At 44.5% G+C, this 21425-nt stretch overlaps 1 protein-coding gene across 3 annotated transcripts in view; it reads left to right on the plus strand.

Moving 5' to 3' along the window:
• LOC126187359 (uncharacterized) overlaps positions 1–21425 on the plus strand; it is a 262249-nt gene that overhangs the window by 57789 nt on the left and 183035 nt on the right. The window lies entirely within an intron of this gene.

Raw genomic sequence — 21425 nt, forward strand, 5'->3', positions numbered from 1 at the left:
CATGACTTTCTCCTCCTAATAGGTTCACAGTTAACTGTCTAGTGGGTAGTGTTGCTGCCTCTAGATTGTGTTGTCCTGGGTTTGATTCCTGGCCAGGTTGGAGATATTCACTGGCAGACTAGGTGTTTGTGTTGTTCTAATCATTTCATATCATCTTTGTCCCAAAGATATGCATCTGGCTGAACAACTCCTGCAAGCTGGCCAGTAAAGTCATATGATTATTTTTCATTTCATTCCCTTGTCACATACACAGAATAATGCTGTAGCATACTATTGGGTTATGTGATGTACTGGGATCCAGGAAAATAAGTTAAGTCAGCCACCAACACTGCTTGTCGGTTACTGCTTGATCAATGTGCTGACCTGCCCCCCCCCCCCCCCCCCCCCTACCCCTCCCTCCCCATTTCTCGATAAATTATATTGCTGTATATTACTATTCAGTCAGCGTTGTGCGCTTTCGGTAGAGGAAAGACTGGAAGTGAAAGATAGTAAGCTGTGATTAATGGAACCAACATTTTAGCTGAAAGTATCTCATTTGTCACACTGACAGGTCTCAATAGCACTGATTCGTCCTTGCTATTTTATTTTGGCAAAAGAATTTAGCTTTGTTTTAGGCGTGCAACATACACAGTGCAATATATTACATTTTGGCAAAGTGTATTGTGTGTTTTAATGAGAGAATAGTGTTGAGAATTGCACATACTAACACCTTCATTCCATATTGACTGGTTATAAAAATGGTGGGGGGAAAAAAAGCCCAGAATCACACATAGTAGTTCTGGTCCAAGACAATAACTTATCTCAAGGCAGCTGGCATATCGTGCAGGTCCTATGGAGCACCAACGAGAACTGCCGTTCCTAGAGGAATGGCCTCTTATATCTTCTGGCAGGTTGGCCATGGTATCCTGCTGGTGACATGGTGATCGCTTCGAGGGCATGGCTTCTACCTGACGTTCGTCTTGTGGCAACCACTCGTGGGGCTTGCAGTGCCATTGATGGTGCAAGTGGCAAATATGGATATATTTCATACAGTTGTGATAACTTCGTCTCACTGTCAGTCGATCACATCAACCCCTCCCACCTGCCACCTGCTCAATGACATCAGCCTCTCCCCCCTGACGACTGCACATAGGGACAGGGTGTAGTAGCAGTTGGCATGGAGGCTATGAGGCCCCCTTCTGGGTCCGAGGCTGAGATAGGCTACATCTCTTATGTCGACAATCCCAGGACTGTCTGGAGGAGGCACAGATGTTCACAGAGCGTCCACTGGAGATGGGGTCACCTCTGCTGGAAACGGAACAGAGACGAGATAGGAGCGCTGGGGTCTATTCCGTGACCCCAGGGGACCGAGGGCCTGGCTGCGGCGAAGCGGAGCTGGTGGCTGCAGAGGTGGGATGTGGCGAGGCATCCAGCACTGGGAGCACTGACTGCTTCAATTTGGAGCACACCTTTGTTTTGGTAGTGACGACTGATATGGTCACCAGCAGAGACATCATGTATCTGGCAACCGTGAGAGCTGTGGACTGTATCATGGATCCAGGAAGGAAGGTGACACCAAATAATCGCGCCCACATCAGGGCATCAAGCTGGAACCGGGGACGGACCCAAGGGAGGGGGGTGAGGGATTCTGGTGGAGATAGCAGTAGAAGGGGAGTCTGTGGCGGCTGCCCATATATAAGTGTTCAGAAAATTCTGGAACACTTGTAATTTTGCGCCAATGGTGTGTTGGAGCGACAGGGTGTATACGACCCGGGAAATCCGGGAAAAACCTGGGAATTTTTTCATCCGGGAGAAAACCGGGAAAAACCCGGGAATTTTTCGGAATTCCGGGAATATTTCATTGTTTTAGCTTTCGGTTAAATTTTTGTAATTTTGACTGCAGAATTTATTTTCTAGCAAAGAAAGTTATTGTATCCTGCTACTGGAGAATGATACTGCAGCAATAAAATATAAACGAGAGGGAAAAAATAAAACTTCAGTGGCAAAGGAAATGTGCAATTTACAACGAAACCCTGTGCACGCACAAGCGTCTGCAAATAGCAAAAATATGTCAAAGGCTGTAGGGCGCAGACTGTAATTCTTCGTAACAATGAACTGCTTGCTATGAGCATGACGTCACAACTGTTCACATTAGGTTCGTTTGACCAATTGCCAGCGGTCTGTTGCGCATGCGCATTTGACTCGCGTATAAGCAGTACCTTCTCCCGCTACGGTGCTACTTGTAGTTTGGCTGTTAGCTGTATCGGTAGTAGCTGCAAGCAGCCGGATGCAAACGAGAAAAATTTTTCTCGCACTCCCTAGCTGCCAGATTCGCGCTTGCACAGAGTTGTCTGAGTTGTTGTGGGGAGGGGGTTAACCTGCACGTGACCCGTGTTTACGTTAAGTGATTTCGCTGCTTCTCTTCGTTTACAGCTCCCACGTCAAATGAAAACAAAACGGATTTCTGTGGCCATGAGCTATCAAATGAATTAAAATACATTCACATAATTACGGAGGGCAAAAATATATTATTAATTTCAGTTTTCTGATTTTATTTTATTTCCAAGGTAGTAGCAGTCAAGCATTAATCGTCTTGCAGAACAATGAAGTTATTTTTGCAAGTTTGCTAAAGAAATTTGGCTTGATTAATCTTTCTGCTGAGGCGATCATTTTATTTGAAACGAAGTGTTTCATTCTACAGTATTGGCTAGTTCCAACTGTTCGCTGAATTTCAAGTGCACGTTATCATCTTTTGCTATGTATGGCATTATGCCATAATAAAGAACCAAAAATGAGATCGTATAGTACTGGTACTCCAAGAAAATTTACATCCCAAAAACCACACTGAAAAGCTTAATATCGGATGGGACCTGCTTCATTGTGAATCTGGAAAAAGCCAATTTGCACTTCAAGCTGAATTATGCATTTTAGTATGGTTTACGAAATTACGATGCTCTTTGAAGTATCCTCTGATGCCCTGTTTCTTTTATGGTGTAATCTAAGCTCTCTTAGTGCTTTATACACTCGAACATGCGGGCTTCCTACACCACTGCAGTTGCACACGCACAATAATGTCTGTTTTCTGGCGCTCTCTGGCAACTGGTAAATCGAACCTATTTCTAACAGTCTCCGGATAGTATTGCGAACGGTGGTTAGAAAAGCGTTACTTTCAAAGTAAATTTCATTTTACCCAAGATGAATTATGTTACATGTGAGAAAGTGGGGTGGATATCTACACTCTTGGAAATTGAAATAAGAACACCGTGAATTCATTGTCCCAGGAAGGGGAAACTTTATTGACACATTCCTGGGGTCAGATACATCACATGATCACACTGACAGAACCACAGGCACATAGACACACGCAACAGAGCATGCACAATGTCGGCACTAGTACAGTGTATATCCACCTTTCGCAGCAATGCAGGCTGCTATTCTCCCATGGAGACGATCGTAGAGATGCTGGATGTAGTCCTGTGGAACGGCTTGCCATGCCATTTCCACCTGGCGCCTCAGTTGGACCAGCGTTCGTGCTGGACGTGCAGACCGCGTGAGACGACGCTTCATCCAGTCCCAAACATGCTCAATGGGGGACAGATCCGGAGATCTTGCTGGCCAGGGTAGTTGACTTACACCTTCTAGAGCACGTTGGGTGGCACGGGATACATGCGGACGTGCATTGTCCTGTTGGAACAGCAAGTTCCCTTGCCGGTCTAGGAATGGTAGAACGATGGGTTCAATGACGGTTTGGATGTACTGTGCACTATTCAGTGTCCCCTCGACGATCACCAGTGGTGTACGGCCAGTGTAGGAGATCGCTCCCCACACCATGAAGCCGGGTGTTGGTCCTGTGTGCCTCGGTCGTATGCAGTCCTGATTGTGGCGCTCACCTGCACGGCGCCAAAACACGCATACGACCATCATTGGCACCAAGGCAGAAGCGACTCTCATCGCTGAAGACGACACGTCTCCATTCGTCCCTCCATTCACGCCTGTCGCGACACCACTGGAGGCGGGCTGCACGATGTTGGGGCGTGAGCGGAAGACGGCCTAACGGTGTGCGGGACCGTAGCCCAGCTTCATGGAGACGGTTGCGAATGGTCCTCGCTGATACCCCAGGAGCAACAGTGTCCCTAATTTGCTGGGAAGTGGCGGTGCGGCCCCCTACGGCACTGCGTAGGATCCTACGGTCTTGGCGTGCATCCGTGCGTCGCTGCGGTCTGGTCCCAGGTCGACGGGCACGTGCACCTTCCGCCGACCACTGGCGACAACATCGATGTACTGTGGAGACCTCACGCCCCACGTGTTGAGCAATTCGGCGGTACGTCCACCCGGCCTCCCGCATGCCCACTATACGCCCTCGCTCAAAGTCCGTCAACTGCACATACGGTTCACGTCCACGCTGTCGCGGCATGCTACCAGTGTTAAAGACTGTGATGGAGCTCCGTATGCCATGGCAAACTGGCTGACACTGACGGCGGCGGTGCACAAATGCTGCGCAGCTAGCGCCATTCGACGGCCAACACCGCGGTTCCTGGTGTGTCCGCTGTGCCGTGCGTGTGATCATTGCGTGTACAGCCCTCACGCAGTGTCCGGAGCAAGTATGGTGGGTCTGACACACCGGTGTCAGTGTGTTCTTTTTTCCATTTCCAGGAGTGTAAATCACAGAGCGTTCGAAACTGAACAGTTTGAGGACCAGCCACTTACAAAAATTTCGAGCCGTGAGACATTTATGTCATAATTTTAAATTTACTGGCACATTTGTGTGATGTATCTTAAAGTATAACACACACAAAAAAAGATTAATATTACATGTGAAAGCTTAGCTTCTGTTGTAGCGTGTTAATCTTAGAGATCAATATTATATGTGAAAGCTTAGCTTTTCTTGTAGATATACGGTACTGTGTACATTAATGTAAACCGTTAACTTTTCCTCTTGTGTGTTCGCACTATGTAACAAGTGATGTTGCTATTGGCTGACTAACACACGTGTCCTATGCTCTGAATAGCTGCTGTCATCGGCTGGCGAGATCTCGTGGCTTGAGATACGACTCGCTTACAAAAGGACATATCAACCTCGGTTTCAATGCTCTGGAAACTAACGCGCTGTGTCTGGTGAAATTCGAATTTATACTTTCGTAATACGAAAATATGCAGCGTATATGTTGTTGCAAAATGAAGGTCTTTCCAAAACTTCTCTGCCCCGTCTTTTCTTTTTTCCCCGGGAAGTTCTACGCGATTGTATAAAACATTAACGATTCAAAGGATTGATAAGTTTTACAGTTCCGAGGGAAAATCTACGGAAAACGTACTCTCACTTAGAACGGAAAAGGTGTATTTTCGCCCGGGAAAAAGCATATTTTTTAAACGGGATATCCGGGAATTTTTTTCCTTGTCCCCGTATACACCCTGAGCGAAATGCCGTTTGCATCTCTCACACACCTATGTTTAATGTGGAACTGCCGGAGGTTTCATGATTGTATGTCATTTATTTATTGTACAGTGCCATATTGAGTGGAACATTGTGTTTCACAGTTTGTGAATTTCGAGGTGGTAGAATTGGAGAAGCAATGTGTCTGCATTAAATTTTGTGTGAAACTCAAGGAAGCCTTTATAGACACACACCAAATGGTGCGGGAAGCCTATGGTGATGAGTGCTTAAGCCATACTTGTTGTTACAAGTGGTTCACATGGTTTAAAAATGGCCTGAGGGAAGTTAAAGATGACCCTCGTTCAGTTCACCCTTCGACGTCTACCGATGACGCTGATGTCAGGAACGTCAGCAAAATAGTGCATGCCGATTGAAGACTGACTGTCCGAGAGATTGCAGGAAAATGTAATGTTCCAGTTGGATCATGTATTGAAACCCTGACACAGCTTCTTGGAATGCAATTGTGTTGCCCCCAAGTTTGTCCCACAGCTCATGTGCCAAGACCAGAAAGACCTTCGCCTTGGAGTATGTAGAGAGCTTTTTAGTTGCGCAAATGAGAATGAGATATTCCTTAAGGGAATCATAACTGGTGATGAGACGTGGGTCTATGGTTGTGATGTTGAGACGAAGGTTTGACTTTCACAATGGGTCGGGAAAGGTTCTTCGAGACCAAGAAAAGCTTGTCAGGTGTGGTCAAATGTCAAAACCATGCTGATAGTTTTCTTTGACTATGAAGGATTAATTCATCATGAATTTGTGACACAGGGCCAAACTGTTAATCGATGGTGCTACCCGGATGTGTTGTGATGCCTGCGAGAAAATGTGAGAAGGAAACAATGGCCTGAAATGTGACGAGACAATTCGTGGCTTTTGCATCACAATAACGCACCTACACATTCATCCGTGAACTATAGCACAAAAAATGAAATCATTATGTGGCCTCATCGTCCGTAATCCCCAGAGCTTTCCAAGTTGAAAACCCCCATTGAACGGGCGAAGATTTGCATTTGTACACAAGATAAAAGGAAATTCGCAGATGGCACTTCGTGCGATCCAGCAGGAGGAAATCCGCAGATGGCACTTCGTGCGATCCAGCAGGAGGTGTACCGTGACTGCCTCCAGAAGTGGAAATGTCTATTGGGTGTCATGTATCAATCATGGAGGAGAGTATTTCGAAGGAGACCAAGCACAGTAAGTAAAAGATAAGAGTAGAAAATTTTTTGGACAAAGTTCCGGAATTTTTTGAATAGATCTCGCAGTAACTCAGGAAGGCTCTTCCTGGTGATGGGGGTGGCCCGATAATGGCCAAAAACAGCTTGCAGGCCTCATCTGTGGCACCACACTGTAGCACAGCTGATATCATCGCCTTGGAAGTTCGCATTATCCATTCTGTCTCCCCGTTGGATTGTGGGTGGGATGGGGCGGTGAGCTGATGGGAGACCCTTGATAGCAAAGATGTGAGATGAGGCCGTAATGACATTTTCCCTTGTATTAGAGGGGAGTGAGTGGATATAACGAAACATGGAGAATGAGTTGACCATAACGAGCCACGTCTGCTGCAAAAAAAGGGCTGGCAGAGTCAATGTGAAGACCATTCCTGGGGCCAGGGATAAAAAAGTTTTGAGGTAGTTGCATGGTACAGGAATTTGCATGGTGAATTTGCATGGTACTGGACTGAGCTGGCAACTAGATATGACTATTGATAGCGTGCCAGCAGGCATGCTGACGGGCCAGCTGCTTCGTACATGAAATACCTTAGTGACTGGTGTGTAGGAGGTCGAGGACTTGCAGCGCAGAGCTGGTGGAATAATGACCAGAGGCCACTCTTGTTCCTTCAGGAGGAGGAGAATCCAGTCACGGAGGGAGAGTCGCGGACAGAAGGCAAAGTATGTCGCAGGTGACTGTGGGTGTCTGTGGACTGTGAGGCCAACTGTACCATATCCACTGGACAACTGAATGGAGTGTGGGGTCTACCCACGTCTGAGCCGCAGCTGCTAACACATCGAGGAGAACTTTTGAAGAGCCACCGACGACTCAGTGTCTAGTTAAAACTGACGACTTCCTGAGTGTTGGCCTTGAGATCTGGACCAACAGGCAGATGAGACAGAGATTTGGTATTTGCGTGACAACCAGAAAGTCTATATATGATGCTGTTGTGGCGTATCAAGACAGCCACGCCACTCGGAAGTAGCCGAAATGCACGCGTACACACACGCCGGCTGGCGTGAGGTCTGAAACGGGATACTTAATGAATGCTATAAAGAAAAGTACGTAGCTGCGGTACTACTTAACTTTAATCCATCATTGTGGTACATCGCTCTTGACGATACAAATGAGACTCTTTAAATACAAGCACTGTAAGGCTAATGGCGCCTTGCTAGGTCGTAGCCATGGACTTAGCTGAAGGCTATTCTAACTGTCTCTCGGCAAATGAGAGAAAGGCTTCGTACGTGTAGTCGCAAGCAAAGTCGTCCGTACAACTGGGGCGAGTGCTAGTACGTCTCTCTAGACCTGCCATGTGGTGGCGCTCGGTCTCTAATTACTGACAGTGGCGACGCGGGTCCGACATGTACTAATGGACCGCGGCCGATTTACAGCTACCACCTAGCAAGTGTGGTGTCTGGCGGTGACACCACAGATGTCATACGTGTATGTGATGTTGTACGTGTATGTGGAGAGACAGAACACTCAGCACTGAAGCCTCTGTTGTTTTGTCCAAGAGTGTGGACCAAGGAGCAAACAATGCCACTAATGGCTTTTGGTCTTTGATTAACTGAAATTTCGTGCTGTACAGATAGGTATGCAACTTTTTCACTGTGTAGACAGTAACTAACGGCTCTTTCTCTATCGGCGAGTCATTGTACTGAGCTTGGGTTAGAGTTCAGAGCCATTGGAGTCCTGTTGGGGAGGACTGTGCCGACTCCATGCTGTGAAGCATCGCTGGCAATGGAAAGGTGATTTGCGAGCGAGTATGGGATGAGGCAAGATGGCTATTGCCTGCTTTAGATGAGAAATGCCATCTCACACCCAGGTGACCGCACGAACTGAGCCCTTTCTCATGCAGTGCGTTGGGGAGGGGGGCAGTGAGCTAGGCAGCCTGGGGGATATAACGACAGTAATCCGTAATACCTAATATTTTCCAGAAAGGACTAGTTCTTTCAGAGTTTGGGGATGGGGCATGTGGTAGACGGCCTGCATGTGGTCTCTGGTCAGACAGATGTCCTGTGTACAGAGGAGGAAACCAAGATGTTCCATCGAGCATCAGAAAACTTACACTTACTGAGGTTACATTTCAGCCCCCCTGTCAATAAGCGAGGAAATAAGGAGTGCAAATTCTGGAAGTGCTCGGCCAGAGATGCCCTTGTCACGATGATGTCGTCTAAATAATCGCCACACGAGCGAAAAGTGCAGAAAAGCAGCTGGGACACTAGTGATTCCAAATGGAATCTGGTTATACCTGTACAAGTCAAGGGTGTGTTAAGCATCAGCAGGTTGCAGGAATCTGGATGTAACTGCAGCTCTCCTATGGTTGTGGAATTGAGAAGGAATCTACAATCAACTGGTCATTCAGAGCCTTAAAATTTCTGCACAGCTCGAGTGAGCTGCCGGCCGCTGTGGCAGGTTCGAATCCTTATCAATTAGAGAAGAAGCAGCACCGATATCTGCCTGGAAAGGTACTGCTGACCCTTCATGTGCAGAAGGGGTGCCAGTATCTACCCAGAAAGAAACTGTGGACCAATCTGTGGACCCACCATGTGCAGCGTGAGGAGCAGCTTGACAGGTTACCCTGATGCCGAGTGAAGCACAGTGTCAGCCCGAAAAAATAGCTCCTTGTGCATGGCCATGATATCTTACGCTGATATACAGGCGCCATGATATCTTTCGCTGATATATAGGCATGATGTGGCACACAGAAGCAATGTAATGAGGTCATGAGCAAAGACAGCACTGCTCAGTGTGCTTACTAGAGAGGAAAGGAGATAAAACCTCCAAGAAGGAACTGTGATTGGGAGCACTCAGTGTGTTGCTGTCCAACTCGGAATGACTGAACAAGAAGTTGTTTACTGAGAATACCGGGGTGTGTGCTTCCAGTGTGTGTACTGTATGTCCAGCCATTATGGCAAAACAAAACTTCTCTCTACAGTCACAATCCCACACGAGTTCAAAAGATGTAGTGATTTAAAGAATTTCATCAAAGGAAGGGTATGCATGGCACAAAGTTTGTTCATGCACTTCTCTATTGCATATGAAGAAGCAAATCCCTAATTATAGAATCAGCATACAATTTTTGACAAGAACCTGCTGAGCAGATGAAAGTGCTATGATCACCAAGACCGCGAAACTCATCGATCCAATCCTTACACGATTCTGACAGCAACTTCCGTCACCAATAGAATTCCAACCTAGCACATGCCACCCAAGACTGACTTCTGCAGACAAACAACAAAACACAATTATCAGGAAATGATAAAGTTTTGGCATTCACTGTAGGAGACAACTTCTGGAGCAAAGCTAGCACACCTTGAGAGGACCATGACAGAAAAAAATGATCACTTCCAGTTGGTGTTGATTAGGTTGTATGCTGCAAAATGATGGTTTAGGTGCGGGAAATATGTATCCCAGTGGTCATTGCCGTCCCCAAAGAAATGAAACAGAGGAACAGCCAGGGGCAAATCACCTCTGGCAAACAATGCTGACAGCTGTTGTAGTAAAACCAAGTGCTGGCACTTTTGCTCCATTAAATGTCTGTTCAATTGATGGTGTTCCTATTGTGGTGCCAGCCACTACTGCAGCAATGCTGGTTACATGAAGTCAGAGGAATCTAAGCATGGCGGGACCCAAAATACTAACACTCTTCCTTGTGTATTCACTGGACACACAAATGGTGAAAAGGAGTGCAGATTACAAAGTCCAAGAGCAGTCTGGTCAAATGCGGTAGTTGTCATCATGAGGCACCGGCGTAATGTGAGGATTATACTGAGCAGCAACGAGAACTGTCATTCGTGGTGGAGTACCCATTAATATTAGGCAGGTCGGCCATGGTATCCCACCAAGTGATGCAACGATCGTTTTGAGGGTGTGACTTCTTTCTTGCATTTGTCTTGTGGCAGTCACTTACAGCTCTCAATGCCATCAGCGATCTGGGCAGCAAGTGTGGATTGATTTCAGACAGTTGTGATAACTCCATCTCAGTGTTACTCACTTGCATCAAGCAGAGGCAAACTTTTTTAATTCTCAGTGATGCAAATGTTATCAGAGTTGTAAAATTTGGGAAAGTTTGATGGTTGCAATATGGGTGAAATCTATGGAAAGCAGCTGGAGTCTGATTGAAATACGGGATATTTTATCAAGTGCTGTTAATACAAAAAATGAAGTAAGACATTCTGTTTAATATAACCATGGAAAAGGTTATAGAAGCTGCAGGCACCAGTACAAGAGAGACTATTCTGTACAAATCAGTACATGTACTGGCATATGGAGATGATATTGATATAATTGCGATACCACCAAGAGCGATGAAAGTAGACCTTACTATTCTTGAAAAGCTGCTAGAAAGGTGAAGCTACAGAAAAATGCAGGCAAAAACTAAGTATATGCCTGTAACTAAGAAAGCTTATCCAAATGAGCCCCCAACCATAGAAATTGGTTCATATAAGTTCAATGTTGTGTGTAGTTTCACCTACTTAGGATCAGAAATAAACTTTAAGAATAGTGTCAGTCCAAAAATGAATATTGTCTGCCAACAAGTGCTACCATGACCTCGGAAAACATCTGAACTCTGAGTTCCTGTTCAGAGAACTAAAGTTATGTTGTACAAAGTTTAGTAAACCCGGTGCTAACATATGGTGCTGAAACATGGAGGTAAACAAAATTTTGTGTTCTCTCTTGTAGGCTTGCACAGAGGGAACAAGGAGAGTATGTTGTTTAGTGGCTCGTTTCCTCTTTCTGTGACACAAACGGCATGCATATATTAACTGGGTTCCTTATTCATAAGAATAGAAAATTACTTAACTCTAGATAGTCACCGTGTTAAAAGTTCTTCCGCTCTAATTCACTTTAGCCTCACTGCTGGTGAAGTAAAAGTCTGCTATGTACACTATTTTGATCGCTGTGTGGTGCCTGATTCTGAGCTAGAGGTGACTCGCTGGATAACAGACTGGAACTCACTCAGTGCAACAGACTGGTGATCTGGTCTGCGGTGGCAATCTAAATACCGGCGGCCGAGAGGGTATTGGCTGTGCGTTTCCTGCAAGTGTCGTTGGCCTCTATTGATCTTCTCACAACCTCTTTGCTGCCTGGTGTGCTGGCACCAGCACACAAAATTTGATCAAAAGCAGCTGGACAAATTTGGAAGAAATATCTTCTGACAATTTCTGGGGCCAATGGAAGAAAATGATGTCTGGAGGAGGAGATTCAACTATGAATTATATAATCTATATAATGAACCAGACGTTCTCAGCTACATTAAGATTAAAAGGCTGGAATGGGCCGGACATGTACTGAGAGTAAACGACAGAATGATTAAGAAGATATTCAGTGCCATGCCTGAAGAAACCAGGAGAGTTGGAAGACCAAAGCTAAGGTGGGAGGAAGGTGTCAGAGAGTACACAAGGAAAATTGAAATTCTAAATTGGAGGATTTCGGCACTAAACAGGGAAAAGTGGAATAATCTTCTACAGAGGGCTGTTGTGCCATTTATGAAGATGATGGTGATGATGATGACTTGCATCACTTCTGTTCTTGATGAAACATGATGTTCTAACCACACTATATCGTAATATTTTAGTATGGTACTAGAGATCTGGGTGTCGAGTGTGTAATTGAAAAGACCGCATAGATAATATTGTGGGAAGGCAAAACAAAGACTGCTCTTTGTTGGCAGAACACTTAGAAGATGCGACAAACCCACTAAGGAGATAGCCTACATTACACTTGTCCAGCAGCTCGTTTCGTGTTATCATGCAATAGGGGTGAGAGTGTCACTGATTGATATGCGAGTTGGGGTGGCAGTCACTGAAACAAAGACGGTTTTCTTTGCGGCGAGATCTATTTACGAAATTTTAATCACCAACTTTCTTCCGAATGCAAAAATATTTTGTTGACACCCACCTACATAGGGAGAAATGGTCATCATAATAAAATAAGAGAAATCACAGCTTGAACGGATAGATTTAGGTGTTCCATTTTGCCACGCGCCATTCAAGAGTGGAATGGTAGAGAATTAGTATGAAAATGGTTCAATGAACCCTCTGCCAGGCACTTAAGTGCGAATTGCAGAGTAACCATGTAGATGTAGATGCAGACAAAATTCTTCATCACCATGAAAATACTGGAACTATGAAATGATTATTTTGTGACTAACAAATAATCTAATGAGACAGCTGTGTAATTTAAATTGGTAAACAGTAAAATTCAAATGCTATTGCAGAGGATTGTTAGGTAGGGAGTTTTTCCAGTGCATGTCTGCTTGCAAGAGGAAGAAATTCTGCATGAGTTTGCGCTTCTCTGATATGACATCCTGAAAGCTGGTGGATCAAGGCAGCCTGGTAGATGCAACACTTCTTAAAATTTCTGAAGAGCATTTATCTTTATACCACATGAACTTTCCTTAACAAATGTGTGATCAAACAAAATTATGATTGCATTGAAGATTTCTTGATAGGAGGAAATACAGCATGTTATCTCAAATAGTGAGCCATTGACTGAACTTAAAGCAACTTCAGGTGTGTCCCAGTGATGGGTATTGGGATCATTGAGGTTTGTGTTGTATATCAATGTTCTGGCGGTCAATATTAATAGTAACCTGAGACTTTCTGTAGATAGAGTTATATGTAACAGGTGTGGATCCAGGAGTGGGGGTGTCACGGGAATCAAGACACCCAAAATATTTTTTGCAGAAGCATTTATATTGTTTAACATATGCAGTACATTCAAAAAATAACTGGAGTTTTTGTTGTTTGGAAATAACTTTAATTTTTTTATGTACATCAGTGTTAACCCTTCAAAATAGTCCACATTACTGCTTTTGCAAGCACTTTTTCCAATCCATGAAATACTTGTGGAACTTTATCTTCGGGATAACTTTAAGCTCTCCTAACAATGCATTTTTAATCTTGCCTATGCTTGTAAAGCAATAGCCATTTAAAGATTTCTTTACTTTTGGGAACATAAAAATGTCCCATACGACCATGTCTGCTGAATATGGAGGCTTGGGGATCATTACAGTACTGTTTTCAGCCAGAAATCCAAAATTACATGAAAAGGAATGAAGTGTGTGCAGGTGCAAGAGTTATGAATTGTTTTGCCACACATGTGGCAAAACAATTTTTTTTTTGCTTCATGCAAACGGCATTGAACTTTTAAGTAGTTCTCCTTATTGATTGTTCAATCTCATGGCCAAAACTATGCCGTTAAAATTGAAGAACATAGTGAGCATAAAGTCCACATTTCACTGCACTTGTCGATCTTATTTTGCTCTTGGTGATCCAGAATGCTTCCACTGGGATGACCGAACCACAGTTCCAACGTCATATCAGTGAACCTGTATTTCGTCTCCTTTATGACACACATAATTCGTTCTGTAATGTCGTTGACATCATCTAGGGCTCATGAGCAACTTGCATTCTCCACTGTATTAGCTTGAAATTCAGCAGCTCTGGAGTACACTTGGTTGCCACATGTTTCATACCCAAAATGTTGGGGAAAAAACATGGTATGAACAAATCAATATGCCAGTCATTGGTGACTTCAGAATTCTTGTAGCGCCAATAAATCCTTGTTTTACTTGAATAGTTCTCAATATTTTCAAAATACATGCTGGCTGACATTGAGGAAATCATTCTTTTCAAGATACCTCTTTATGTTTGAGCTCAGAATATGTTCTAAGATTCTACAACAAATCAACTTCAAGGATATTGGACATTAGTTTTCTGGATCACTTCTACAACCATTATTTTAGACAGGTGTTGTGACATGTTCCTTTTTCCAAGACCTGGCCCTGGGTTTTTGTTTGAGGGATCTACGATAGATTATAGTTAGAAGAGGGGCTAACCCAGCCGCAAATTCAGTATAGAGTCTGACAGGGATTACACTGCGTCCTGGCGCTGTGTTCAATTATAACGATAACAGCTGTACAGCTGTTTATCAACACCATGAACACTACTACTTATTTCACTCATCTTTTCAGTGGAATTAGAATTAAATTGGGGGAATTCTCCTTGTTTTCCTTTGTAAAGGAACATGTGCAAATAGTTAAGCATTCAGCATTTGGTATTCTGAGTTTCACTTCCTTTCTCATTCACTAGGGACAGGACACTAACTTTGGTGCTACTAACAGCCTTTACGTATGACCATAATTTCTTTGGGTTCTGTAAAAGATCAATTGACAATATTCTGCTGTGGTAATCATTGAAGGCATCATGCATTGCTCTCTTGACAGCCGAACATGTTTCTTTCAGTAACTGTCTATCTACAGCCCTATGCTTTGTTTTACACCTATTTTGCAGTAATCTCTGTTTCTTTTTGAAGTCTCTCTACAGTGACTGTATACCATGGAGGTTCCCTCCCATTGTGAACTATTCTACTGGGTACATGTCTGTTCAGTGGATGGTCAACTAGTCTTTTAAACTTGAGCCAGAGTTCCTCCACATGCTCCTGTCCTGTGCTGAAAGTTTCAAGTTCCTCTTTGAGATATGACACTACTGATTTATTATCTAGTTTATTGAAAATATATATCTTTCTGCTTGTTATAGTTGTCCTTTGTGTTTTGGTAATCGTTGTTGCCACATCCGAGTCATGGTCACTGATGCCATTTTTGATGTGGACATCCTCAAAGATGTCAAGACTATTTGCTGGCACTAGATCCAATAGATTTCCATCATCGGTGGGGTTCTTAACTATCTGTTCTAGGTAGTATTCAGAGAAGGCATTCTGTAATGTTTCACAGGATGCTTGCCACATCTATCGCTAACGAAAATAATTTTCCCAATTAATTGTTGGATGATTATAGTCTCCATCAATGATTGCAATGTGATTAGGGAGCTGAGCGAACTGAAGTTTTCTCTAAAGTTTTCGGTTACATCAGGAGATGAGTCTGGTGACCGACAGAAGGCAAATACACCACCTCCGTTCCCTGTTTGCCTCTCCTTTCGATATACAATTAAATTTTCCCAAAAAATCTCACCGCTATCAATTTTTAGGTTTCAGCCAACTTTCTGCACCTAGTATTATGTGAGCTTAACTGTGTTTTATGAGCTCTTCAAACTCTGGCATTTTGTCGCAAAAGCTTTGGCAGTTTACCATTAGGATTTAATACTCTCACCTGTGGGAGGCATTTCTGTTGGTCGTATACCAATACTTCTGGGTTTTCTACAGCTATCATTATCTGGATTCGATGGAGAATCACCTAATATAAAAAACTCTTATGTGCACCCTACACTATCAGCTGCCTGAGTAGCAGCCTCTGGTGTGTAATGCACACCTCACACATTTAGGGGAACACTACAGCTCTCACACCCTGTGGCGCAAGTCTAGGAAGTGACAGCCTAGATTGTCGCACAACTTAAGAAGTCTCTGGTTCAATCCTTCCACTCGACTCAGAACCAAAGGGCCGCAATCTGTTCTGGGGACAGTGCTGCAAATTGTTAGCTTTGTTGAAACTCCTTGCTCAATTCTGGTCTTCTCGACCTTCTCTGCCAGTTGGTGGAATGACCCAAGAATGTCCTCGGAGTGCAGACAACAGTGATCATTTGTTCTAGCGTGTGCCACGATCTGTAGTTCTTTGAACTGTGTACCCTCAGTAGCTGCCGGAATAGCACATGATGAATGAAGCCCCCAGGCATATGCACTGAGTGCACCTTAAGTCCTTTCCAGTGCTTGCTGCCATTTCCCTATGGGGTTCCATCATTTGCCATACATTTGAACTGCTGACGATTAATAGACTCCTACCCTTTTGCGTTTGCCTCCTCCTAACATTGGACGAAACAGGTTTGCCCAAAACAGGTGAAATGAGTCCCACTGGCTCAGTTTCAGTGAAAGACAGCACCTCAAACTTGTTGGTTAGGTGGTCAGTACAACAGTGTTGAGTCCTCCCTAGTCCCCATCAACACCACACAGGACACTTAGCTATATCATTGACACATCACTCACAGTCAAATGGGTGAGTAATGACAGATCCTGTACTTCGTGCAGAGGAGATAGGGTCCACAGGAGGGGATAGTACTGGAGGTACCTTTGGTACCAGTATCACAGGTACACGGCTCTCAGGAGCTCTTCCGACATACTGATTCGCAGCAGCTGCCAATCGTTTGACAGTAGTCAGGGTGATTTCCAGCTGCTTCCGAATGTCAACCAACTCGACCTGTATTTTAGAACAGCATTCACAGTGGGGCTGCATTTTGGCTGGTTCATTGTATTACAAGGCATTGAACAAATAACTTTAAATTAAGCCTGTTGATGATCTTTTAATATATTGAGCTGAAAAGTTGCTAATTCCCTTTTAGAATTGAAGCAAATACACAAAACGAGGTTTCTATTAAGGCAACACAAAATCCTGTGGTGAAAACTACTAGTTTCCTAAAATGTTTTGAAGTTAATTATCACAAGCACCGATTTGCTGCAAACTGCTTGTTGATTATGCAATGGTCAGTGGTAGTGTCCGAAAATTCTCAAAATAATCTGTTTTCAACAAGGATAGTCCTACTATTCTCAAAATTTGTAAAAAAATCACAATTAAGTTTAAGCCTGCAGTTGACGATAACAGAAAGAGTTTATTGCGGCCCTCGTGTATGTTCTAAAATTCGCAATGTATCACAATAGAAACAGGTATTGATACAATTACAATATTACACAGAAACAACGTGAACAGTCAGCTTTTATATATATAAATAAACGTGCATATTGCATGGATTTTTCACTTGGCTAATTCTATGCACCCTCATACGCTGGAGTGCCGAGGAAGAACACTGCAACATGAGTTTATCTCACTCAAAATTGCTGAAATGTGCAGCACAAATAAAGCATATCTTCGGCCTGTTCCAGCTAACAATGCCTTTCGGCACAGGGCAGGAGCATGTAGAGGAACTATGGCTCTAGTTTAAAAGAGTAGTTGACCATGCAACGGATAGATACGAGCCCAATAGAACAGTTAATAATGGGAGGGAATCTCTGTGGTGTACATACATTACATGACACAGTGAAAGCTGTGGATCAAGATAAACAGGTAGGTGCTCTGTTTCTTGATTTTCGAAAAGCATATGACTTGGTACCACACCTGCACGTATTGTCAAATGTATGATCATACGTGGTATCAAGTGAAGTGACTGTATTGAAGACATTTTGATAGGGAGAACACAGTATGTTATCTTGGATGGACCGTCATTGTCAGATGTACAAGTAACTTCGGGTGTGCCTCAGCGAAGTGTGTTGAGACTCTTGCTGTTCATGTTGTATATTAATGACCTTGCAGACAATATTAATAGTAAAGCCAGACTTTCTGCAGATGATGCAGTTTATCTATAATGAAGTACTATCTGAAAGAAGCTGCATGGATATTCTGTCAGATCTTGATAAGATTTCAAAGTGGTGCAGAGATTGGCAACTTGCCATAAATATTCAGAACTGTAAAATTGTACACTTCACAAAATAAAAAAAAGTTGTATTCTATGACTATAATATCAGTGAGTCACTGTTGGGATCGGCCAACTCATACAAGCACCTGGGTGTAAGGCTTCACAGGGATATGAAATGGAATGGATCACATAGGTTCAGTTGTGGGTAAAGCAGGTGGTAGACTTCGGTTTATCGGTAGAATATTGCGGAAGTTCAGTTTGTCTACAAAGGATGTTGCTTACAAATCACTCATGGGACCAGACCCGTACTAGAATGGCCTAACAGGGGATATTGAACACGTACAGAGAGTGGCACCAAAAATGGTCACAGGTTCGTTTAATCTCTTGGAGAGTGTCACAGAGATACTGAAGGAACTGAACTAGAAGACACTGTCCTGAGGAAGTCTGTCAACAAAGTTTCAAGAACTGGCTTTAAATGATTACTCTAGCAATATACCTGAACCCCTACGTATTGCTCACATAGGGATCAAGACTATAAGATTAGAATAATTACTGCACGGACAGAGGCATTCAGATAATCATTCTTGTAATGCACCATAAGTGAACAGAACAGGAAGAAACCCTGATCCCATTGTAACAGTTGTTTAATAACTGTTACAGTGGGACATACCTTCTGGCATGCATTTCATGGTGGTTTGCTGAGTATAGGTGGAGGTGCAGATGTAGATGTAGCAAACTCACTAAAACACTATTAACATCTAAAACTTCATTTGATTCACCATGCCACTGATGCTCCCAGGGTGCTCGCTGGTCTTTGGGGGGTTCTTGCTTGGATACCAAAGGGCCCCAGCCTTCGCAGCATCTCTTCCCTTCCATGCTGCATGTCTATCCTCTTGCTGTTCTTTTCCTCCTCCCTTGGGGAACATGTCTGGGTGTTTTTGGGAATGTTCCGCATTATCCATAGTGGCCATATGAATAGTCTCACCACTGTTTTTCACTCCCCACGGCCCACGTATCTTGACGTGTAACAGGTGACTGGGTAATGTGTAATTCCCAGCCCTGGGTCACACATACCCCTGGTACAGGCCCGGTCCAGGGAGGGGTGATGCCTGAGCTGCTACCTTCCCAAATTGCCGATTGGTCCCTCTGTCAGGTGTTCGGGAGGTGTGACCTGAGGTGTGAACAATCACCTAAGAGTGGTGCGTCCCCTTGTGAAGGGGGCCCCCAGTTGGAAGGAGTATGCTGTTGGAGGCACTGGCAATCGTGGGGGATTTTCTGACAATGAGCCAATGATCATCTCTGCAGTCCAAGTCTACCAAATGTTAATGGAATGAAGCTCGCAATTCAAAGATCCTCCCAGTTGCATCTTGGTTCCTTGTGGTTTCACGTACTGAAGATGGGCAGTCCTTTTCAACGGTAAATCTTTTTTTATTCAGAAAGGTGAGTGATGCAGTTGGCGGCCCTGTGAGATCCTGCTGTCGTTTACCCAATGGAACTTTGCTTTTGGAGACTACTTCTGATTCTCAAGCACAACTTCTGCTTGCCACTTTGTTTCTCATGGCTATCCTGTTTGTGTCAAGGCCCATAGAACCCTGAATTCTTCCCATGGTATTATTTACACTATGCTGCTCGACAGTCTGACCCAGGCTGAAATCCAAACATGCCTCTCTGATTGGGGTGTCATTGCCATCCATTGGGTGATGAAAAAGGTAGATACTTCCTTAGTGCGCACAAGTACTCTTTTTCTCACCTTTGGTAGAGTGGTGCTTCTTTCCAAGATCAAAGCAGGCTATAAAGTTATCACATTCGGAACCCAGTGCGCTGCTGCCAGTGTCATCATTTCAACCACCCTCGAATGTATTGTCGACACCCAGCCAAATGTGTAACCTGTGGTAGGGGTGTGCACGATGGCAATTGCTCACCACTTCCTCCCCACTGTATCAACTGCAGTGGCGACCGTGCCGCTGCCTCTCAAGATTGTCCTGTGTATCCATTTGAGCAGGCTGTCCAGGCAATCCAGGTAAAGGAAAATGTACCTTACCCGGTCGCTCGCAAGTTATTGGCCAGTTGCAGACCTTGGGTTCTCCTGTCTTGCACTTACAGTACTGTTCTTGCTACACCTCACTCCATAAACGATTTGGCCATGCAGACATGTGACCTCAGATTTAGCTCTGAGGTTGTGGAATCGCACAGTGTCATTGTAGTATCGCCTTGTCTGCATCCAGCTGTGCAACAAGCTATCAAACTCTCACCTCACGGGGCAAAGTCACCAGCTACACAACCAGCAGGCCGGAAAGGACAGAAGGAATGCTCCTCTGAAGACTTCCTATGTCCCTCCAGCCAACCAAGTGAGTCTTCCTCTGCTATCCAGAAAGGCTCAAAGAAGTCAAACAAAGGCAAATGGTCTCCACCTTCGCCAACTCGAAGATCCTCTTCGACAGAGTCGCCATGTGAGACCCTCGCCCGACCAGCCCCTGTATCACCGATGCGCACCACTAAATGTTTTTCTGTGTTGGACTCTACAGGCCTACAGCAGAACAAAGCTGACACTTCTGTGGACATCATGGAGCAGGATTCTCCTGCCTCTGTGCGCTGTAGCAGTGAGTTTTTGCCGGCTGGCACTTGACAGCCGCCGAGATGACACACCTTCACTTTTTCCTCATCATGACTCTCCTCCAATGGAACATTCACAACCTTTTTTCGATCCCACAAAGAGGATTTATAGCTGCTTTAAGAATCACAGAGTCCACTTCTTCTCTGCCTTGACAAAACAAAATTGCGTCCTCATGACCACCTTGAGTTTTCGCATTTCTTCCTGTTCCATTTTGGCTTTCCCCCGAGGCCGGCATTCCATCGCATGGGGGAGTCATGCTACTCACACAGGATGATGATCGTAATCGACCCATCTCCCTGACTACCAGTCTTCAAGCTGTTGCTGTTCACCTTTTGCTGCCTCACTTGACCTTTATCCCTTTCTACTGTTAACATGCCTCTGTCATTTGATGTCATCAGGGCAGACTTCCTCCAGCTTATTGGTCAGCTACCTCACCCCTTTTCGCCTCTCAGTGTCAGTGGCTTTAATGCACACCATCCCCTTTGGGGTTCTCCCAGAACCTGTGCGAGAGGAGCCCTCTTGGATGACATTCTCAATCAACTTAACCTCATCTGCCTTAACACAGGAGCACCCATATTCATTTCAGACTCCATGCACACCTATTCCCATTTTGACCCATCCTTCTGCACTGCCCAGCTTGCCAATTGTCTAGAGTGGTCCTTCTCTCTGACACATACACGAGTGACCATTTCCTGTGTGCTATCCATTTGCTGACTCCTACCCCACCTCCGTGCACATCCAGATGGCAGCTAATTAAGGCCTACTGGAGGCTTTACTCCTCCCCGGTGACCTTCGACGAACATGATTTCCCCAGTTGTGATGACTAGGTGGA

The sequence above is a fragment of the Schistocerca cancellata genome, chromosome 5 (genome assembly GCF_023864275.1).
Source record: "Schistocerca cancellata isolate TAMUIC-IGC-003103 chromosome 5, iqSchCanc2.1, whole genome shotgun sequence".
NCBI classification, from domain to species: Eukaryota; Metazoa; Arthropoda; class Insecta; order Orthoptera; family Acrididae; genus Schistocerca; species Schistocerca cancellata.